The sequence below is a fragment of the Prionailurus viverrinus genome, chromosome D3 (assembly GCF_022837055.1).
Source record: "Prionailurus viverrinus isolate Anna chromosome D3, UM_Priviv_1.0, whole genome shotgun sequence".
NCBI classification, from domain to species: domain Eukaryota; kingdom Metazoa; phylum Chordata; class Mammalia; order Carnivora; family Felidae; genus Prionailurus; species Prionailurus viverrinus.
The window spans coordinates 37,906,412-37,930,138 of NC_062572.1; the positions used below are offsets into that span (position 1 = coordinate 37,906,412).

At 42.1% G+C, this 23,727-nt stretch overlaps 1 long non-coding RNA gene across 2 annotated transcripts in view; it reads right to left on the reverse strand.

Moving 5' to 3' along the window:
• Window positions 1-10,420: 10,420 nt before the first annotated feature.
• LOC125149512 (uncharacterized) overlaps window positions 10,421-23,727 on the reverse strand; it is a 73,436-nt gene continuing 60,129 nt past the window's right edge. The window contains exons 8-10 of one of the 2 annotated variants that reach the window (XR_007145950.1): window positions 21,080-21,218; window positions 20,523-20,663; window positions 10,421-10,620 (exon numbers count right to left, since the gene is read on the reverse strand). This is a non-coding gene — a long non-coding RNA (uncharacterized LOC125149512). The remainder of the gene's footprint in view (window positions 10,621-20,522; window positions 20,664-21,079; window positions 21,219-23,727) is intronic. The other variant, XR_007145951.1, reaches the window with a different exon arrangement.

A 23,727-nucleotide genomic window follows, 5' to 3' on the forward strand; every position in this document is an offset into this window, starting at 1 on the left:
CGCTTTGTAACATTACCAAGGGGGGCGGGGGGAATGTGGTTCTTGTATCTCCCTCAGAACAAGCACGCTGAGCCAGCAGCACCAAGCAGCTGGAGACGCCACTCCTTGCTAAGTAAACGCAGTAAAGGGGCTTGGGACGAGGTTGCATTAGAAACCAAAGTAACTAAAAGTAACGCGGTGTTCTAGCAAGGGCAATGACACTGGCAAAAAGGCAAACCCATGAGGCAGGTGCGCCTCGGAGCGCCCCTGCGCTGCTTCCACCTGGTGCGTGTTTATAAAGGCCCCAAAAGTACATCGACCCCATGCAGACGTCCACTTGACCTCCCATGGACCCCATCGACAGTCAAGGACCTCTTCGGGGCAGATTTAGGGAGGAGAGGACTTTTGCTTTTGGTATCCCAACCCAAAACTCCCCTTTCTTCAGGAACTCCACTTAGTGGATCCTTATCAGGAGTGCTCTTTAAAAGGCTCTGTGTTAATCATTTACTTCTTAATGTGACTTCACATCATCTTGCTACCTCTCACGAATAGGCACTTGTTGAGCCTTATCTTTATTGCAAAATGAACGGTGAAGTATCAAAGAAGGGAGTCGCATACCTCAGAGGATCAGCAAGTGAGGATGGCCCAGTCTGCAACCTGGGCTTTCTGTTTATTGAGGTCATGTGTGCATGTGAGGGAGCCCAAATTTGCCGGTTTTGAATGGTAATGTGCTTTCCAACGGAACTTTTCTGCTAGTAGATACGTGGAGCTTCCAAATAAGGAGGTAAAAGCTGATCTAGTTGCTTTCCTTCTGAGTAACTTCTTTAAAGTGGGTGAAGTTAATATTCGTGTAGGATTTCATTTGCAAACTATGTTAATTCTTTCTGCAAATATCTATTAAGGCCACACTGTATGCCAGGCACTCTGGTGCATGCTGGAGGTTGTCCTTCCTTAGGCTGGGCTCCCCCAGAAACAGACCTTGGAGGTAAGGATGTACATACAAGTGGTACCTACTGGGAAACTCATCCCAGGAAGCAGTCCAAAAGGAATTGGAAAGTGAGACAAGAGGGAAAAATAAAGTAAAATAAGCCAATGCCAGTGTATTAATGAGCAGGGTACTACTGTGGGCAAGTGGGCCTCAACCGCCTGGAGACCTCAGGAGGAAAGTGTGGAACAGCCTCAGAGTGGAACACCCCCAAGGGGCAAGAAATGTGGAAGATGGCTTGGTGGTGGATTGGAAGGCAGCTGCACTTACAACTTTTCCTTGTACCAGAAGAGAGAAAACCCTGCAGAGATTCCAGCTGCTTCTACCCTGGTAACCTGAGGACACCCTGTCCCTTCTTCCCGTTCCTTAAAGCTTAGTGGGAGGGTCAGTGAAGTTCCATTATGTCTGTTTCCTAAACATCACAATGATACTCTGATTCTATCCTTATTAGCCTGCAATCCACATGGCAAACAGCTGACAGGGGTTTTACACCAGCCGCTCCTTCCCTTTCCAATTCTTGACAACAGGTTATTTGCTCCCTCTTAGGGATAGGTAACCCGCCAAAGCAACTTTGAGCCCAAATAGAAGGCCTCTGTTGGAAATGAATGGATTAGATTTTCCCCGAGGAAGGGATGCTGTAGGAATCCTCCCAGTGGGACATTTGCTTTCACTTTTTTCAGCAGGAGAGATTTTTTATTTTAGTCAAGCCACAGGATACTCACAGCTCTCTGGGGACAGTAGTGACATTTGCAGAACGGCTGGTCTAGAGTTAGGGCTTTCAAGCCAGCCCCTAATATTCCTGGGCTTGGAGCAAAAGTATAAATGGAGACACATCATACTAAATATTGCAAAGCTATTAATCTAGCTAGCACGTAATTATATATATGTCGTATCTTCCTATCCTGACAAATTCAACAACAGTATTGAAAGATAAGAAAATCTATAGTTTTTATATGACAAAAGTCAGCAAAATGATTATCAAAGACATCTAAATATGTCATTGTGTATATCTAGATTTTCTGGTGATTGGATAAGTGGTAAAAGCATAGGTGATTCATACATTATTATATATTTACCTTATAAAATTGATTTTCCCCTTTATTTTAGTAAAATCACTAATATGTTGCTATAATCAAGATTGTCACAGGGGCACTTGGGTGGCTCAGTTGGATAAGTGTCCCACTTAGGCTCAGGTCATGATCTCGCAGCCCGTGAGTTCAAGCCCGGTGTCGGGCTCTGTGCTGACAGCTTGGAGCCTGGAGCCTGCTTCGAATTCTGTGTCTCCCCCTCTCTCTCTGTCTTTCCCCTACTTGTACTCTCTCTCTCTCTCTCTTTAAAAAATAAATAAACATTAAAAAACAAACAAAAGGATTGTCACATAAGTTGTGTTCCAGTGTCAGCAATGATCTGATACTATGCTGTTCTGTATGTAGAACCTAGCCACATCTCAGTTTTGTTCTTCAGTGACACAAGTGCTCAGTGGCCACATATGGCTAGTGGCCACTGAATTGGATAGCACCGCTATAGAACATTTTCATTCACAGAAAGGCCTATTAGACAACAATGCTAAAAGATTAGTGTATTTGAATTATACAAAATTTGAGTATATATTTTCATCAAAAGTGTAAATTAAAATTTCCAAATCAGAAAAATAAAATTACTGTCATGTAATTGTTGAAAGTTCTTTTCTTCCAAATGGCTCAAAGTTATGAGAATTAAAATACAAACTACAGAAGCCGATCAGAATGCTGATATTTAAATAAAAATTTATCAGAAAAAGCTTAAAATTTTTACTTCATATTTAAAAATGCAATTATACCTTATTAAATTTCTTACTAAAATGGAAAACTTGTGGCAATTCTAGCATTCAACATCCCCCATTTGTCAATGTAAAGAATCAGTATCATGTTTCACATATGTTATAACTACATATCTACCATTTTAATAGCGATACTATTTAGTTTTGCGACACGTTCCTCAATCACCATGTTCAACTATTTGCAAATACTATGCTAATGTGTGAGTCTTTCCAGAACCGTGGATTAGAACATGAGAAGAAGCAAGAAAATTGATGGTTGGCACTCCCTGGAAATGCTACTCATTATTTTAGACGAATATACTTGCTATCTGAAAGAAAGGACTTGATTTGGAATTAATTTGACTTTTAACTAAATGTCTCCACCACTAGGAATGTCCATCTGCCACGTTAGGGCACACCAAAAACCTTCACAGTGCTGTTTCAAGGCCTGGGACACAGTTGTGAAGTTTTTCTGGGATCTGAACAGAAGTTCATTTTGAGATTGCATGTTTAGGGTTTTGTTTTATGTTCTCTCAGCACTGAGCACCAGATCCCTAGTGACCGAGGTGACCATGTGTCCCTTAATAAATTCATTTGTATACGTTGTGATACTCAGGGCCCTGTGAGGTACACATCCCGGGGCAGGAGCTCACTTTGCCGGGTCTGCAGGGAGAACGGCCAACCATCCTTATACAGATGATGTCTTTAGCAGCGATAACATGAGACGTGTCCAAACGCACCAAAGTCAAGATGTATATTTAAAAAAAGAAAACTTATCTGGTCCCAACTCATGCCTACCTATCTGAAATGTTATGCTGAATTTGGAGGTCAACCACATGCAGAAAGTTCCTAATCCATCCAAAGTGGCCACACTGGCCAAAAATCCTGGACAGAATCATTTAAATACTCCCCAGGGTCACTTAATTGGGGCTATCAGACCTCACAGAAAAGGAGAAGACTGACATTGTTTCTATTACTCATATTCTCATTTGTGGGCTTTACTACAATGATTAATTCCCATTTTTAGAGATGCATTTAGATTATGAAAGTATTTTGAAATAATAGGAAATGTAAATAAGCATGCTTGTATAGGTTTCCACAATGGTGTGCTGTGTTCTCTTTCATTGATCAAAGATAGCATGTCCTTGAAAAAAAAAATGAAAGGAAGGAAAGAGGGAGGGATGGAAGAAGGGAGGGAGGAAGAATGGACGGAGGGAAGGAAGGTGGAAGAGAGGGACTCAGAGAAGGAGAAAGCAGCTCAGAATTTGGAGTCCACTTTCATGGAGGCCCACCTGCGTGATTTTAATTTAAATTATTTTCTGTCTCCTGGCTCCTAGAAATGGTATTACATGTGAAAGCTCTGTGTGAACTCGGAGGCACTGACCCTGATCACTTATTGCATTGATCTCTGGTTAAACAAGGCTTGAAGTGAGCATCACATTGCAGAGCCCTGTGCTGCACACACTCTACTTCTTTTCAGACGGGAGAGGAGCAGACACAACTTTTCACCCGGGACTTCACTTCGCAGGTGTGCTCACTTATGAATGTATATACAGAAGTCCCCCCTTAGGGGCGCCTGGGTGGCTCAGTCGGTTGAGCGTCCGACTTCAGCTCAGGTCATGATCTCGAGCTCTGTGAGTTCAAGCCCCGCATCAGGCTCTGTGCTGACAGCTCAGAGCCTGGGGCCTGTTTCAGATTCTGTGTCTCCCTCTCTCTCTGACCCTCCCCCGTTCATGCTGTCTCTCCCTGTCTCAAAAATAAACGTTAAAAAAAAAAAATTAAAAAAAAAAAAAAGAAGTCCCCCCTTATCCCTGGTTTCTCTCCATCATTCCAGTTGTCGCGGTCAAACCCCCCCCCCCCACGGCCCCAGCAGAAGCAGATGATCCTTCTTCTGACATATGGTCAGATGGTCAGTAGCAGCCTAACACTGCACCACATTCCCATGCCCTTTCCTCACTTCATTCCGTCACGCAGGCATTTTCTCATCTCACAGCATCACAAGAAGGGTGGCACCATAAGGCATTTTGAGAGGGGCGCCTGGGTGGCTCAGTCGGTTAAGCGTCCCACTTCAGCTTAGGTCATGATTTCACAGTCTGTGAGTTGGAGCCCCATGTCGGGCTCTATGCTGACGGCTCAGAGCCTGGAGCCTGCTTCAGATTCTGTGTCTCCCTTTCCCTCTGTCCCTCCCTCACTTGTGCACTCTCTCTTTCTCTCTCTCTCTCAAAAATAAATAAACATTAAAAATATTTTTTAAAAAGATACTTTCAGAAAGAGACCACATTCACATAACTTTTATGACAGTATATTGTTATAGTTGTTCCCTGCTATTATTGGGTTTTGTTGTTAATCTCTCACTATGCCTAATTTATAAATGGATTTTTAAAATTTTTTGAAGTCTATTTACTTATTCTGAGAGACACAGTGACAGCATGAGCAAGGCAGGAGCAGAGAGAGGAGAGAATCCAAAGGCTCCATGCTGCCAGCACACAGCCTGACGTGGGGCTCGAACCCACAAAACCGTGAGATCATGACCTGAGCTGAAACCAAGAGTCAGAAGCCCAACTGGCTGAACCACCCAGGCACCCCTATAAATGGAATTTTTAACATAGGTATGTATACACAGGGAAAAAAAAAAAAACATGGCATACGTAGGGTTCAGGACCAACTGTGGCTTCAGGCATGCACTGGGGGTTCTTGGAAGGTATTCCCATTCCCAGAAGATAAGGGGCCGGGGGTGGGGGGGTGCTGCTGTACCCGAAACTGGAGAGAATAGGATGAAAATCATTAGTTTTTCGCAGGGGTCAGAAGAAACCAGGTCATTTAAACTTTCACCAGTGAAGCCCTGTTCTCACCTGAACAGAAGAAAAAAGAACAAGGGCAGGTGCCCTTTTTTGTAGCTGTTTATATCCCACCTGAGGTCAGAACCTGTCACTGACAAAAGGCAAAGCTCATCCAAGCATAGTTCAAAGCCACTTTTGTATAAAGGCTTAAATCACTGGGATGAATTTTTAGATGCCCCAGGAATTCCTTCTCATGGCCTAATTAAAAGGGGAGAAGTAATAGGTTTTCATTCTTTGCTTTGCCCACAATACCCTCGGAATATAAATTAACCTCCTGAAATGTTGATACTGGGGCAGTACATTTGCATATTCTTTTTAAAAATCTTAACCCTCACACTGTTAGTCTGTGTGACATTGAGCAAGTCATTTAACCTCTCTGTGTTTCCGCTTCCTTATCGGTAAAATGAAGGTAATAATTGTGCCCATTTCGCAGAGTTATAAGAATTCAATGGTATAATAATGTGAAGTGTTTAATACAGTCCTGCCGCCTTATTAGTGACGTATAAGATGTTGTTAATAACCACTGACTTTTAATATCAAATACTAAAGAGAGTCTAGTAGGCAGGGAGTTCTATGCTGGGGTTCTGTGCAGGTGGAGATAGGGTAGAAGCATCTAACCAGGCCCAGAGACCAGTTAGCTGGGAAGACCTTCAACAGATATTCCTGTCCCTGCTTATCAGAGTCTTCTTTGAGCTTCCTAGCTGATAGATCCAAGAGCTGACTATGTGCAATAAAACTACTCCGTGTATCATGGCAGGCCCTTCCTGTGTGCTTATCCACAAAATGAGAACAGTTTCTGTCCTGACTACCCTACTGCACTGTAAGGGAGTGAATGTCAGTGTGCACAAACATCCTTTATAAACGGGGCCCTCCGTGACTGGGCTTCAAGTCTCGTTGGTAGCCCTTCTACTCTGTTTTACCACCCGAAGCCAAAAGTTCACGATTTGCAAATAAGTCATATTTTTTTTTAACCTATTTCTGATTGGAACGTTTACCTTTTCACTATTTTATGTCAAAGAGGTCGGCAGGTTGATGTTCTCGACAAACTCCTCCCTCCTTTGTCATGCGTAGAGAGGTGGGCCCTCCATGGCCGTCTCAGTGTTCTAGAAGATAGCATTTTTTTTTAACGTTTATTTATTTTTGAGACAGAGAGAGACAGAGCATGAACGGGGGAGGGTCAGAGAGAGGGAGACACAGAATCCGAAACAGGCTCCAGGCTCCGAGCTGTCAGCACAGAGCCCGACGCGGGGCTTGAACTCACGGACCGTGAGATCATGACCTGAGCCGAAGTCGGCCGCTCAACCGACTGAGCCACCCAGGCGCCCCTAGAAGATAGCATTTTTACAGCCAGGGCCAACCTGGAGGTCCCAGGAATAGCAGATACAGGAAGGGGCCCGCTGGAGAATCCCTGGGACAGTCTGGTCTCTGTGGCCTCTGCGGGTTGTTTTGTATACGGTGTGGGACACAGCTCAGGGCGACTTTCCTGCCCTGTGCGGGCAGGACACTAGGGCTACTTTACCCTGAGGCACACTCTGGGGAAACAGGTCATGCGGTACCCTTTCCTTCCGGTCCTGCATCCTGCTTGAGGGGAGACAACTGTCTGCCCACGAAGCACTCCTCTGACCAGAATAGCCTGTCAGCCCTGCCCCTCCCTCCGGGACAAGGGAGCCAGCCGCTGGCTTTTTCCTGTCTGGTAGCTGGGCTCTACAGACCGGCGGCACAGACAACATTACAAACACAGTAACCACCCTCTCACCCACACATCAGGGGTGGTTGTCAGGCTGGTTCCTTAGATATGGAAACAGACAAAGAAAGAAGGAAACTGATCTGCAAAGATTTCATCGAAGTCCCCTGGGGGTCACTCGACAGTCACTCTACTTCTTATGTGTAAGTCAAGAAGTACTGGAAGAAAATGCTTTCTGTAATCTCTTCTCGGAGCTGAGAAGTTTCAGAGGTCTGCTAGCTCACTCGGAGAGCGTGAAATGACACTTTGCTCTCTGAATCACGGTCAGTTCAAAGGCACAGGCACCAGCTCACCCGCAGCAGCTACTTTCCACGTGGGGGTTCGTTAAAGGAGAGAGTGACTTTGTGTCCCTCTTTTTTTTCCCCCAGAGGCTTTGAACTAATGTGTTATATTAGTTCTTGTGCCTTTGTATAAAACAACTGTTTTTCTCAGAACACAGTTTGGAGGTTAGTGAGATTTTCCAAAACTCGGGGTGGCAATCATGGTCCTGTGTCCTGTCCCCGTGGATTCTTATTTCCTTTTTATTTCGCTTTCTTTAAAACAAATCCTTTGAAGTCAATAGGTATGTTCCTTAAAGCTCTGCTTGACTAATACTATTAAGAAATGTTACGCTACGTTGTCAGTCCTACCTCAGATTAAATTATTGCAACAATGGAGTCCTAGGCCCTGTGATCTGTAACAAGGCTGAGTTTCCCGTAGAATATGAAAAAAACATTTCACTGCGAACATCAAAGAAAAGATCATCTTTTCTTTCTCTTCATCTTAGATATTTTAAAGTTTCCAAATGTTGCATTTGAATTGAAGATTTCTAGACCGTCATTACTGTCAAGTTGAGACAAGCCTTAGAGGAAAACATTCAAACTTATTTCAGTGTGATTTGGGGGCTAACATTTACTAGAGGCTTACTATGAAAAAAGTATTTTGCCAGGGCATCGAAACTCTGAAACACATGTATGTTTGTTATGCCCGTTGTGGAGATGAGGAAGCTGAGCATTAGAAATGGAATGATTAGGGGTGCCTGGGTGGCTCAGTCAGTTGAGCGTCCAACCTCAGCTCAGGTCATGATCTTGGACTTCGTGACTTTGAGCTCTTCAGTTCGTGACTGGCTCGGTGCTGACAGCTCAGAGCCTGGAGCCTGCTTCAGATTCTCTGTCTCCCTCTCTCTCTGCTCCTCCCCTGCTCACTCTGTCTCTCTCTCAAAAATAAATATTTAAAAAAAATTTTTTTTTTTTAACAGAATGACTTAGGGGCACCTGAGTGGCTCAGTCTGTTAAACATCCATCCAACTTCTGCTCAGGTCATGATCTCGAGGTTTATGAGTTCAAGCCCACGTTGGGCTCGGTGCTAAAAATAGCTCAGAGCCTGAAGCTGCTTCAGATTCTGTGTCTCCCTCGAGCTCTACCCCATCCCTGCTGGCACTCGGTCTCTGTCTCTCAAAAATAAATAAAAAATGTTTAAAAAAAATTTTTTTAAACATAGAATGACTTAGATCTCATGCAGATAAGACAATACGAGTAGACCATGGTTGTTCAGCTACTAACTGGCAGTGCTGCGATTTGTAGGCAAATATTCTGATTTCCTGAGGTCCTTTTCCTGACCACTCTGTTGCATTTCCATCTTCATCTGTGGCTCTTTTCCTACCATAAATTCATTATCGAAAATAAATAAATAAATAAATAAATTCATCATCAAACTGTTGTCTAACTTGCCATTCTTTGGCTGCTGTACCCATCTTTGTTTATACGATGATCTAAAAGCTTCCGTCTAAGTGTCATCTCTTCCTCAAAGATAATAGAGTCAGGATTGCAATCATCGGTAGGTAACAGAGAACCCAGCCAACACTGGCATATAGAACAATGGCTAAAGGTAGAGGTTTGAGTAGCACACTGCCTGAGGTCAAGTCCAACTTCTGCACTCACTGAGTATCTTGGGTACATTTTTCAACCTTTCTGTGGTTCAGTGTGCTCATCTGAAAGCTGGAATAACAATGGTGCTCACTTTTTTAAGCTCTTAAGAGGATTAACTATAAATTCAAGTCAACCTCTTAGAAAATGCTAATAAAATAAGTTGCCATTGTATAGTTTCTCACATGGGGGTAGACAGCTCCGGTGGTACAGCCACATCACCATGCCATCGAGGACCCAGATTCCTCCTGTCTTTACTGCTCATTCTCAGCCTTGCAAAACATAAGTGGCCCCCTCTGCATTCCAGGCAGAAAGAAAGGAAAGGCGCCAGATCAGATGACTTCTTCTTGTGAACTTTTGGATTTTATTTGGGAAGGGCGGGCCCCCTAAATGACTTCCTCCTATAGCCTGTCAGTAAAAATGGTGTTATATGGCCAGCCCTCACTTCCATGGTGGCTGGGAATTTTAGCTTTGAGTTTTCCAGGCTCTCTGGTGGAGGAAGGCAGGGTAGAATGTTTGGGAATGGTTGTTGAGTGGACTGACCCCTAATACCACCCAAAAGTCCCAGCTCATGCCCCACCTGCACATTTATCCTAATTAACAACTTCAAGGACATGATTTATACTATTCCTTCAGAATTATTTTATGGTTCTTTCTGCCCGGGAACCATACTTTTATATGGTTGGTTTTACCTGAGCCTTCAGGTTCCAGTTACCGCCTTCTCTGTGGAAAACAATTCTCTAACCACCCCAATAAATACAGGTCTCTCCTCTTATCTTTTTACGTAGCACGTTGTTTGTTTCCTTCAAAATCCTTCATTCATTTGGCAAGGTTAGAGGGATGATATTCTTTATACTCCCAATAAGCAGAGTTTTCTCCTTGCCTTTTCTCCTTGCCACACCACTACAAACCCTACTAAGAGGGCAGAATGGTGTCACCTCAGAGAGGAGGAAGATATACTGTGAAAATTCATGTCAAAGAGAACAGGAGGTGGAGAGCCAACCCCTTCCTGCCACAGCTCTGCTCTGAGAGCAGAGACGCCCCAAATTTAACATGGCACTAATCTAAGTGGGTCAGCCATAGTCACTGAGTAGCTACCCAGGAAAGTACTTCAATTTTGTTGAGTGAGTGAATGAATGAATGAATGAATGAATGGTTTTGAATAACAAATTTTGACAGGAGGTGAATATCCCATATTTTATTGGGTTTGAGAGCTTGAGCTCACTACAGTAGAACTATGACATGATGTTTTGTTTCCTCAAAAGATGACGACTCCTTCAGGGCAAAGATTGTGTTTTTCTTCTTTGCATCTTCTTTGGGGCCCCCACCGGGGTACTCCATGGGTCTTTGTTAGTTGATTGAATAAGGGGCTGAAGATAAAAAATAGCAGAATTAGAAAGCGACAAAGGATGATAGATTCCAAAGTTACCTGTATTTTTTCCTCAGCAGAAAAGAGAGATCCTAGTTGATGTTGTCTGTTCACTTCAGGTTTCGGTGCTACTTTAATATAGAAGAATGGTCATGAAGGTACTAAGATTCCCAGAGGACAACTAAGATAAGGAAATCAGTATTTAACCTTAAGAAATAAGGCTTTGTGCGTAGACAACGGCTTATGTCATATGCATCCTCACCAGGGAATCCAATTGGGTGTCTTGAAATCTTGATTAAATTTCCAGGTTTCATTCTGTTTCCCTAACCATCGATTTACCTGGAATTTTTTAAACTGTTGGCTTGACAGAAGCTGGGGATCTCTTATTTTTGTCAAATACTGTCATTTTTGTCAAATTATGTGGACATTTTCAGCTTCCAGAATAACTCTGGTGCTCCCTTGCTCTCCTTGTCCTCTGTTCATTCAAACAACTCCATTAGGCCCTGTGGCACACAGAAGCTCTGCATCTAATGCCACCTCTTGCTGGCAGGGTGACCCCTGGGCACGTGCACCTCCACCATCCTAGGTCTCTGGGTTTTTTTTTTTAATGTTTATTTTTATTTTGAGAGAGAAACAGAGAGAGTGTGAGTAAGGGGAGGGGCAGAGACGTGGGGGGGGGGGAGAGGGGGAGAGAGAGAGAGAGAGAGAGAGAGAGAGAGAGAGAATCCCAAGCAGTCTCCACACAGTCAGCACAGAGCCCAATGTGGGGTTCGATCCCACAAACCACGACGTCATGACCTGAGCCGGAATCAAGCCGAATCAACCGACTGAGCCACCCAGGAGCCCCAATCCTAGGTTTCCATTTAGATAAGAGGACCAACAATATCCGCCTTAACTGACTCATGAAAGTATCAGGCGAATGAAGTGAGATTCACGTGAAAACTTTATATGGTGTAAAGTGGTATACAGATGAAAATTATTGTATCTTATAAATGGTATCACGAGCCTATATCTCATTTCCTTTTTATAGGAAAAGATATTGAGAGCAGAAAGGCCAACAAATTTATCAGTGCTTTGGGTCAAAGCTGTTAGATCAAACTCACACTTTTACTTTTGCCTCTTCCCGAAAGCCCCAAATAATGATAATCATAATAGACATAGGCAAGAGGGAAAGAAAATGGGATTAAGCCACAAAGACAATAAATGGGAGAACAAGCAATGGCAAGTAAATTTTGAAAGTGGGGAAGCAGGAAGAAGGCCGGCAACTTAGCCAGCGGGACAAGGGAAAACAAATCGTAAGCTGGCATTTGAGAAACCCAAGAAGCACCCCAATCTGTACCACTAAAGACCCAATGGCTTCAGGAAGTGGGGTAAAGTGGGCGGCAAACAGAAGGATTGGTTAAGTTGGTTTAAATGGAGCTGACAGCCACCTACCCTCGTCATCCCTTCCTCACGTAGCCAGCTGATCTGCTCTGGCTAAAGGCTAGAGGTTAACGCTCTGGCAAAGTCATGACAGTCAGCATCTGCACTGCTTGGGGACATCAGGTACAGCTAAGGGTGGGAATTACCATGTTGAAGACAGAGCTTATGCGGCAGTGTAGGGCATGTATTTTGAAACCCATTTTTCCCATTCAGCTTCCAGAACATGGACAACCAGGCTTTTACTCTCCAGATAGAAGGTGGGAGGATTCTTTGAGGACTCTGACCAGACCAAGAGATAATTCCTGGGGTTATTCTGACTTTGGGGTTCCCACAATGAAACCATACAGTAGCTAACTAAAGGTGACAAGCTTCACCCGCGTTCTTGGAACTTCCTGTCAGCTTCATAACCCCCCTTCTTTTTCTTTTGCCAGTTTAGAGCTCTACTGAGGTACAGTTTGCAATCATAAAATAATGCCCCACTTTTATTTATTTATTTTCCCCCCAGGATTTATGCGGTTCATTTCACTGTCAGTCTTGCAAGTAAGTCACTGAGGTTGGGCAAAGCCAGGGGATAATAACTTTTAAATCCCAAGCACTTTCATCCAGTGACAACCCAATTAGCAAGACCCTGTTGCTGAGCGGAGGGCTGTGAGGCCACCCCAGGACCCACAGCACATGTACTGATGTTAAAAATCCTTTCCCAGAGGCACTAAGGGGGAATCAAATGCCCCACTTTTTTTTTTTTTTTTTTGGCTGAAAATAACTAAAATTTATTTAAATATTAAGGTAAAAAAAAAAAAAAGGTGAGGAAGATTCATGAGATTTAGTTTGGCCAGTCGACGGCCATACCACCCTGAACGCGCCCAATCTCGTCTGATCTCGGAAGCTAAGCAGGGTCGGGCCTGGTTAGTACTTGGATGGGAGATTTAGTTTGGCCAAGTCATCCAGATGGTGCTGCAGAGCCGTTTTCAGGTTTCGTGATGAAAGGGGGTAGGGGGAAAGCTTTCCACCACGCAACAAAGGAGCACATTTGTTACAAGGCTGAGACTACCCCCCCACCCCCCGCCCCCACTGCAACTAAAGGCCCACAAAGCAGTGAATCGAATGCCCGCTTTTAAATATGAGCAGAGAACCAGAGACTACCAGAAAGCTGAGGAAAATCTCTAACATGAAACATCATATTAACAGAAAACAATAATAAACAGAAAACACCAACACCAGTTATCGGAGAAAGACATGAAAACTTAAAAAGAAGCTACTGCTAACATTCTTAGAGCAATGAGATAGAGCTTCTTTCAAATAAGAACAGGATGCTACCGTATAAAAGGAATATCCAGAGGACAAAAATGAATTCCTGGAAATTAAAACTACAATAGCCGAAATTAAAGATTCAATAAGAAGGATGGGAAATAAAGCTGATGAACTCACTTGTGAAAGGAGAACAGATTTAATTCCTATGGAAGAACGACAGAAAGACAAAGAGATGAAATAAAGGAAATGTATTAGGTGAGGAACATTTATCATCCAGAAAATGAAGTTCCAAAGGGAAAGAAAAGAGAAAACTGTGGGAAAGAAATCCTCGGCAAATAAAGCCAGAAAGTTTCTCAGAAATGAAGGACACAGCTCTCCAGATTCAAAGAGCCCTTTGAGTGCCAAGCATAATGGAGGAAAATGGACCTAGACCAGGGCACATGGTGGTGCAATTCCAGAACAGTGAGACAAAGAACAGATACCACAAGCTTCCAGAGAAGGAAAAAATGGCTTCAGGAAATGGATTGTGAAACAGAATGACTTCAACCTCTCAGTAAGCACTCAAAAGGCTAGAAAACAATAGAACAAAGCTGTCAAAATTCCGCAAGGGAATTATTTCCTGTCTGGAATTGCGTTCCTGGCCATACTACAATGAAGTGTGAGGGTGAAACTAAAACTTGTTCAAATATGCAAAGTTTCAGAACAATAAACTCCTTCTAAGGAAACTACTGACAGCAAACCAAGCATCAAAAGGGCATAGCATTTGCGATACACGAGGTTCAACACAAGAAAGAGAATTCTCAGGATTATAATGTAGGGAGATCTCAGGATGACAGCTGTGAGGAAGACCAAGGAAGACTGGATGGAGTCAGCAGGTCCGTAAGAGGTGTCCCCAAGAAGATGAAATTAATAGAATAATGTCTTTAAACATACTGAGAGGAGATTTAGATATTGGTAGATAGGGTTTGGAATAAACTAGCGATAGAAATTAGATGATCAGAACAATGAACACTTATCTGACCAAAATGAGGACATAAATGTGTTGAGAGAATGGGAGCACAGAAGTGTAGTGGTTCCACCGTGTAGGGGTAAAGGGGTGGTGGTTGTGAGAGGTAATGATGACAGCTGAATGTTTATCTTCCAAGGTGGACACTCAATAGCAAAGTCTTAAATTAGCAGTATGAAAACATGATATTTAGATATGTGAAGATCAATATCAAAAGAAATGGCCAAGAGTTGAACGCAATTGCCCCTAAGAATAGGAAGTGTGCATGGGTGTGTGTGTGTGTGTGTGTGTGTGTTGCCATAATGTGCTCATCATTATAGATTTTGTGCATATGGAACTATAACACAACTATAAACTCAATTCCTTAAAAAGCTAAATTGCCGAACTATATTTTTGTTATAGGGGAAAACATTATAGTTTCTCAACCCTAATTTGTTCTTGTTCATTGGAATATACAATTTGCCCCATTTCTAAGCATTTGAGACACTGAATTTACAAATGGGCAGTGGCCAGACCAAATATAAAAACAGAACTCTGACCCACAACCTGCAGCAGCCAGTCTAGGAAACCAACCCATGACCTACAGTAACCAGCCCAGGGAGCCAACCTGCTATAATTCAGCCTTGTAGAAAATCAGACTGTTACCCCATATAACAATTGGCTCCAAATGGCCAGAACTTGGTTAATAACTGACAGCTGTTCTAGTTTTTATTCCTGCTTCCAACTAGGACCAACCAGTGAAAGCCAAATTCGCACTCCTAACCAATCACAAAGGATGCCTCTCTTCTAGTTAGTCTGCTTATGGCTCCCCCATGCCATGATTCTCCAAGCAGGGCAAACCTGAAGCCATGTCTTCTTCCCACCATAAAGCTTTCCCTGTCCTCTACCTGCCTTTGCATCCTGGGCAAACACAAGTGATGGTACCTGCCATTCTTGCTACAGCAAGATCTTAATAAATACCCTTTATTCTCATTTGGTTGGTCTTCATTTGTTTCCACGCACTATTTTGAGGCATTGCAAATTTTCAAAGACTGAAAAGCATTTCATTTGTCAAGAACTGATGCCAGCTTGACATTGGCCTTAGCAACATGTTTCTGATATGTCTTTTCAGGCAAGGGAAACAAAGACAAAGAGAAACTAGTGGGACTATACCAAAATAAAAAGCACAGCAAAGGAAACCATTAACAAAATAAAAAGGTAACCTACTGAATGGGAGAAGATATTTGTAAATGATGTATCTGATAAGGGGTTAGTATCCAAAATATATAAATAACACCAAAAAAACCCACTAATAATCTGGGTGAAAATGGGTAGAGGATCTGAATAGACTTTTTTTTTTTCAAAGAAGATATACAAATGCCAAAAGATACATGAAAAGATGCTCAATATCACTAGTCCTCAGAGAAATGCAGATCGAAACCACAATGAGATATCACCTTACACCTGTCAGAATGGCTGGAATCAAAAAGAGAAGAAATAACAAGTGTTGGAGAGGATGTGGAGAAAAAGGAACCCTCAGGCACCATTGGTGGGAATGTAGATTAATACAGCCACTGTGAAAAAACAGTATGGAGATTCCTCAAAAAATTAAAAACAGAAATACCATATAATCCAGTATTTCCACTATTGGGTGTTTATCCGAAGAAAATGAAAACTCTAACTCAAAAAGATATAGGGGTGCCTGGGTGGCTAAGTCGGTTAAGCGTCCGACTTCGGCTCAGGTCATGATCTCACAGTCTGTGAGTTCGAGCCCCACGTCGGGCTCTGTGCTGATGGCTCAGAGCCTGGAGCCTGCTTTGGATTCTGTGTCTCCCTCTCTCTCTGCCCCTCCCCTGCTCATGCTCTGTCTCTCTCTGTCTCAAAAATAAATAAAAACATTTAAAAAAAAAGATATATACACCCTTATGTTTACCGCAGCATTTTTTAAAATAGCCAACACATGGAAGCAACACAAGTATCCACTGACAGAAGAGTAGATAAAGAAGATGTGGTGTATATGTACACTATGGAATATTACTTTGCCATAAAAAAAAATGAGAGCTTGTCATTTGGGACAACATGAAGAACCTAGAGGGTATTATGCTAAGTGAAATAAGTCAGACAGAGAAGGACAAAGAGCATATGATTTCACTTATATGTGGAATCTAAAAAATGAACAAAGAGAAACAGACTCATAAATAGGGAGAACAAACTGGTGGTTGCCTGAGGGGCAGGCATGGTTGGGGAGGGGATGCGTAAAACAGGGGAAGGGCACTAAGAGACACAAACTTCCAGTAATAAAATAAGTAAGTTGTGGAGATGAAAAGTACAGCCTAGGAAATATAATAAATTGAGGGTGGATGATGGTGACACTTGTGGTGGGCATGGAATGACATGTGTTGTTGGGTCACTGTGTTGTGCACTTGAAGCTAATGTGGCATTGTGTGTCAACTACACTTCAATGTTAATTAGCCAATTAATGAATAATCCTAGGAAAAACAGTAAGTCTCTGCTGTATCCTAAACACCTATAATGAGTATTCAATCAGTACGTATTGAATTAAATAAATTAAAAACTAAAGGGTCATTGTCTCAATGAAAAAAAAAAGAATGTCAGATAAACCTACAGTCCAAGTTCAAAAAGTCTTAACTTTTTGACAAGTTCTTACATTTATTCACTCATATATTGTACTCTGTCTCCACATGTCAAGAACTGCACTGTGTGTTATGTGTTCTGGAAGATACGAATTAGATAAGTTGAGTATGTCCCTTAATTGGATTTAGTAATTTTCGAGTTTCTTAAATTCAGATAAAGTCATCTCAGGCTTGGATAAGTCACTTTAAATTGTATTTATGCTTTTGAGCAAATGAACATAATTTTAAAGAGCCAGTTGCCAAAAACAGAGATCAGGTTAGTCTTACACTGTTATACTTTCTTATTTTACTTCTTTTTTTTTTTCTTAAATTGCCCAATGTAAAATTTCCGACTGAACTGTCCTGGCATGTGTCTAAAGTGTGCTTTTTTAATTTTAACCCCCTTGAAGAAATCTTCTCTTATGTTTACTAATATAAATATAAATGTTAAGTGTATTTCATTTACACACATTATCTTCTTTGTGCTTTAGAATTGAATTCCAGATGTCCTATTAAGGGGCACATATATGATTATGGAAAATTATTCTATTGAAAATAACAGTAGTTTTTATAATGATGTAACTCTGAGAAAGCAAAAGAAATTAAGGTTGGGAAACAGATGTAGTCACTAAAAAACTGTGTGCACATGGTAAACTGGTTTTTAGCAAGATTCAAATAATGCAATCAGTGGGAATTTGACTAGTCCGTGGAGTTGTCAAAGGCATGTGGGATGTACGAATAATAGCTAGAAATTTGTTGTGGACACGAGGCTATTAAGCTTGTCTCCTGCTGCATTCAATATGGTAGTAAAAACTATTATTAAATAACTGATTTTATAGCAACTGTTAAAATTATTTGGCCAAAGTATAAATTAAAGTTTATGACGGATGCAAATGTATGTCTTAAGATGTAAAATACTAATTTAGGTTCCTTTCCCATTTTAAAATAACCACTCAGACGAAAGAACAGTGATTACCAAAATAAGAGCAAATTAATAAGGCTGCCAGGAAGGCTTCACAAAAGTCTGAAACAGTAAATGTGACTTTGCTTTTCAAACACAGAATCCCACAATTATCAAGGATCTCTTTCCTAGCTGAATGCACATAACTCACATCAGCAGTAATGGGGTTGACACATGTGAAATCCTGAGGACCAACTAAAGGGCACAAATAATAGATCTGATCCCCCAGACCCTTCTGTGCCACATGCAGATGTGTAGAGGGTCGGTGGACACCCACCACATATGAAAAGGTGGAACTGATTTGGGCCGCCTGGGTGGCTCAGTTGGTTGAGCTTGGGCTCAGGTCATGATCTTGCAGTTGGTGAGTTCCAGCCCCGCTTTGGGCTCTGTGCTGACAGCTCAGAGCCTGGAGCCTGCTTTGGATTCTGTGTCTCCCCCTCTCTCTCTGCCCCTCCCCCGCTCAAGCTCTCACTCTCAAAAATAAAATAAACATTTAAAAAAATGAAAAGAAAAAAAAAAAAAAAAAAGAACTGTAACTCATTAACCAAATGGTGTTGGTTAACCTTTTAGCCTTTGTTGATACCTAAGCAGGGCCTGAAATAAAACCTGTCCATTTACAAAAGACAAAGTTCTTTAGCAAATGAAAGGGCTCACTGAATGTGACATTCTATGTATCATTGAAGCTTTCCGGAAATGACAGATTCTCAGGCCCCACCTTGTATTTTCAGTCTCCAGGGCTGCTTGCTGGGTGTGGAATTTTCTAAAGTTCCTCAAGTGAGTAGAGGCTTGGGGGTCCGGGCAGGGTGTGAGAAACTGTAGCAATCCCCTGGAATCTAACTTGGTATTTGGCAAAAAGCAAACACATTATGTATATTTAAGGAGAAATCCATTGTAAGGAATATTTTTAAGGACATGTACAGTTCAGGAAGCGAAAATTCTTAGGAGCATAAAGGAAGTTGGAAGATACTCCGGAAGTCCTAGAATCTGAGTTTTAATAATTAATCTGTCTGATTGTTGCCTGGGAGAGGTTTGAAAAGATTCGTGAAGGCTCTCACCTCACTACTGAATCCAAATTTCTGAGAACGGGGCCTGGAAACCCGTATAGTTTAAAATTTTGAAAACACACTTTAAGAATTGAGAATTCTAATTTTTCTCACTAAACATCCTTGTTCTTTCAGTACTGCCTCAAATGGCATGGTTTCCTGACGTTCATCACCAGGTCACTGTTTTTTTGGACCAAACATCATTTACTTGAGTCTCACTGCAAGTACAGTGACCACACTGGAGATGAGGTCCAAGGTCCTTCCTGCAGGCCTGGACTCTGTTGATCTGTCCAAGAACCATGATTCAGTTAACTCTCGTGGTAACTTTTTCACATTTTTGGCTCATGTCGATCAAGAAATTAACCAAAATTAAGTTGTTTGTTTGTTTGTTTTTTAAGAAAGTGCTGTTAGTCCATAGTTTCCTCATCTTGGGTTTGTGAAGTTAAATGTTAATCTACAATAGAGGCCACTTCAAATTGGTTTCATTAGATTTAGTTCAAGATCCAGCTTGTCGGTTTCATTTTAGATTCGGTCATTCAATATATAATCTTTGTTTCTCCCAGTTCATGTTGTTAGGATGTCCTTGGAACCACAGTAGAGGGGACGGCCATCTTGCCAGAGCAAACCAATGAAAAGCCCCTAGTAGCGTGCCAGAACGAACTGGAGGTCAACCAATCACCCAGGGACAGCACGACCTGACACGAAAAAGGCCCACCCAGACCTAAACCCGGAACCGCTGCAGCTTAAAAACCCCACCCCACCATACCTGGGGGCGACTTCCCTGACTCCTCTCTCTCTCTCTCCCTGAGTCACGGAACCTCGCCCGAGACCTTAGTTCCCAAATAAAGTCTTTGACTGCTAAAATTTTTTAGCCTCTGACTCCTATCTTTACCCTGCCTTACGCCTGACCCTAACACATGTCACACTTGAACTTGACAAATATACCATTCTAGCCTGATTTAAGTTATTAATCAACACATCAAATGAAAAACAGCCTAGCGACCCCCCTCTGGATAAACATTGGTGGTGAGCCCCCTTAATCTAGTTTTCACCTGGTCACAAACCTGCCACACGTCTACCTGCCTAGCCCAGATTCTTCCATCTTGTCAATAGAAATGCTGGAAGTTTTTAAAGGCCATCTTCTAAAAATTAAATCTTGAAAGCTATATTGCTTCACATTATTCCAAATCTCTGTCCCCGCATCATATATTTTACCATATATGCTCAGAATATTTTATATCACAAATATTCATTGTCAATAGGTAGAACAAATACAAAAGGTAAATTAAGTCATCGATGGATAATTTTTTAATTTTTTAAAAATTATCTTCTTGGGGTGATTGGGTGGCGCAGTCGGTTGGGCGTCCGACTTCAGCCAGGTCACGATCTCGCGGTCCGTGAGTTCGAGCCCCGCGTCAGGCTCTGGGCTGATGGCTCAGAGCCTGGAGCCTGTTTCCGATTCTGTGTCTCCCTCTCTTTCTGCCCCTCCCCCGTTCATGCTCCGTCTCTCTCTGTCCCAAAAATAAATAAAAAACATTGAAAAAAAAATTAAAAAAAAAAAAATTATCTTCTTATCCTATAGAACTTTACCAGTGTGAAATTACTTACGATTCTTTCTTCTAAACTTTCACCAACGTACACGGTCTCCTCTCACGACAAGATTCTAGCTGGTCAAAAGGTTACGGGGTCTGACAGTAATTCACTGAGGTACCACATTTCAATTGCTTCGGCACATTTCAATTAGGAAACCTTTGAAGTGAGAAAGGAAAAGAAATCGAGTGGGAGTCAGGTGATGTGGAAAGAAAAACAGCATGAAAGGAGAGAATAAGAAGCATTTGTGAACAATGGAAAAAGTAAAAAAAAAAACAAAAACAAAAACAAAACCCGACAGCACTCAGGAACAACCTGATTCTACCTTCGACTCAGAGTCAGTGTTCCTAAAAGGCACGCACATGTATTCCAAAATATTGGGTTTAAGTAGAAATTTTCCAATCCCCTGTGATTACGAAATGGGCCTAATGCGAGGTATTTTTCTGGAAGATACACTTTAATAGTGGAGATGTAATTTATGCTAGTCCTTCTCTAGGCAAAATTTTAAAAAATCTGGCTTAAGCAAAGAGGGAATTTACTAGCTCAAATAACTTGATGTCGAGAGGCTGGCCTACCTGAGACCCTGAGAGACACCTGAAAGTATATCGTTAGGTCCCCACTCCTCCTGTATTGGGCTCCACTTTCTCCTTCTGGTCCTTCTCAGGCAGGTATTCCTTTGGTGGCAATATGTCTGCAGGATCATACACTCAGCGCCTGAGTCCAGAATAAAAATGACGTTTCCTTTCATTACTTCTGCCCAGCTGTAGTAGGCTGAACAATGGCCACCCAAAGATAAAAGGTCCTAATTCCTGAGACCAGGAAATACTATTTTATAATGGAAAAAAAGTCTTTGCAGATATGATTATGTTAAAATTTCTTGGGGTGCCTGGGTGGCTCAGTCGGTTGAGCGTCCAACTTCGGCTCAGGTCATGATCTCACAGTTCGTGGGTTCGAGCCCAGCATCAGGCTCTGTGCTGACCACTTGCTCAGAGCCTGGAGCCTGCTTCAGATTCTGTGTCTCCTCCTTTCTCTGCCCCTTCCCCACTCACACTGTCTCACTCTTTTTCTCAAAAATAAATAAATGTAAAAAAAAATTTTTTTTTAATAAATAAAATTTCTTTCTTTTTTTTTTTTGAGAGAGTGCACACACACACACACACACACACACACAAGCAAGTGGGGGAGGAGCAGAGAGAGAGGGAAAGAGAGCATCCCAAGAAGGCTCCACGCTCAGTGTGGAGCCTGATGCCAGGCTCAATACCATGACTGTGAATTCATGACCTGAGCTGAAATCAAGACATGGATACTTAGCCAACTGAGCCACCCAGGTGTCCCACGAATCTTGACATGGGAAATTACCCTGAATTTTCCAGGTGCACTTTAAATGCAATCGCAAGTGTCCTTATAAGAAGAAGGTAGAGGGAGACTTTGCACACACAGAAGAGGAAAAGTAATGTGACCATGGAGGTAGAAATGGAGGTGATGTGACCACACGTCTAGGAATGTCGGCAGCCGCCAGAAGCTGGAAGAGGCAAGGAGCAGATTCTCCCCTAGAGCCTCCAGAGAGAGCATTGCCCAGCTGACACCTTAATTTTGGCCTTAGTGAGATAGATTTCAGAGGAACTGTGAGTGAGTTTTCTGTTGTTTTCACCAGGTTTGTGGGAATCCTTTAGAGCGGATGCAGGAAACTAATACAACAGGTTCACTTTGATTTGACCATCCTGAGTCACACGACAAACGGAGCCAATCACTGAGAATGGACAAGTCAGTCCGGGTCATCCCTTTTGTTCTTAGAACATGGGCAAATGAACTCCAAGTGCAGGAGGAGGGGAAGACTGCTCAAAAGCAAAGCATATCTGCAAATAGACACTGGTTGGGGAAAGGAGGCCAAAAACAGCAGATATCCATTTCATGTTTGAAAAGAGAAGACAGAAGGAGGTGCAAATTAATATTTATATGAAAGACTATTATAACAGTGCCCTTGAACTTGTTTTGTTGATGTGATTATGTTGTTAAGCAGCATACAATCACAGATACACTTAGTTGAACAGACATCACTTCCTAAGAGCAGATTTGTTTCTCCTGCCAATCACTGGACCTTCTCCAGCTCCAACGTATCTTTTTTGGAAGAGATGTGCATTACGATCACACATATTATACTCCATATAGAAAAATACTATGATATTAAGATTAAGATTTATTTGCTTTCAAATATTCCCTCAGATTGTGTCTAAAAAAACTGTATCAACAGTGTTTGCTAGAGTAGGAGCTTGTTCCAGAGTATGTGGTGTGAAGTCTATGATACTTTCCACACCTCTTTGGGGATTAAAACTGACAGGCCTATGAAGACAGTTCAAGGATGGCTGGGCCTCTTATTAGCTCTCTGACCTTGGCTACATGACTTACACTGTCCTAATCCCAATTTCTTTATATGTAAAATGAGAATACATAATTGTGCAGGATCTATTTTGAGAATTATTTTTAAAATAATGTGTGAAAACATCTAACAGGGTGCACAGCACGAAATAAGATGCTAATAGAGTTCCCTGATAAATCTGTAACCTGAGCAGCACAGTTTAGGTCACTATTCCTATAATTTGTCCTTCCTCACCCAGACTGAAGCTCTCCCAATGACTCATTTCAGCTTCAAAAGATCTACCTCTCATTTCCATTTGGCTTAGCAAGTTGATTCATAGGAGAGCCTGATGTCAAGTGCACCTTTAGACATTTTACCATATTTCCACCTTTTTGAAACTTTGTAAAATTTAAAGTAAGATCAGTTTCAGTGCTGAACCATGCAGAGCTCTGCCAGCTTATTTATTCCCAAACTGTTTTCAACGCTAACGAAATTTCTTTGCTAGGACGGAATATCAGTCTCCCCAACCCGAGATGGCTCATTTGCCTTTCTTTTGAAACAGCCAGATTTTATTTTGAAGGTTTAAATTAACTGAATCTATTAATTTTCCCTTAGCCTTTTCATTATTTACTCTCAAAAACTCTTGTGGATAAGTCAGGCATAATTTCCCTTTGTGTAATTTTGCTGGAGGGCAGAGGAAAACTGGCATTGTTTGATCCATGGGGAAGAGATGTCCTCACTTAGGGCACAGATTAGCCCCTGCGTTCATTTGTTCCTCTGCCTGTGAGCCAGTGTCTCCCCTAGTGGGCAATACTATGGCAACTCTGAATTTGCCCTTGGGCCATTTGGGGAAATTGTGGCCAGCTT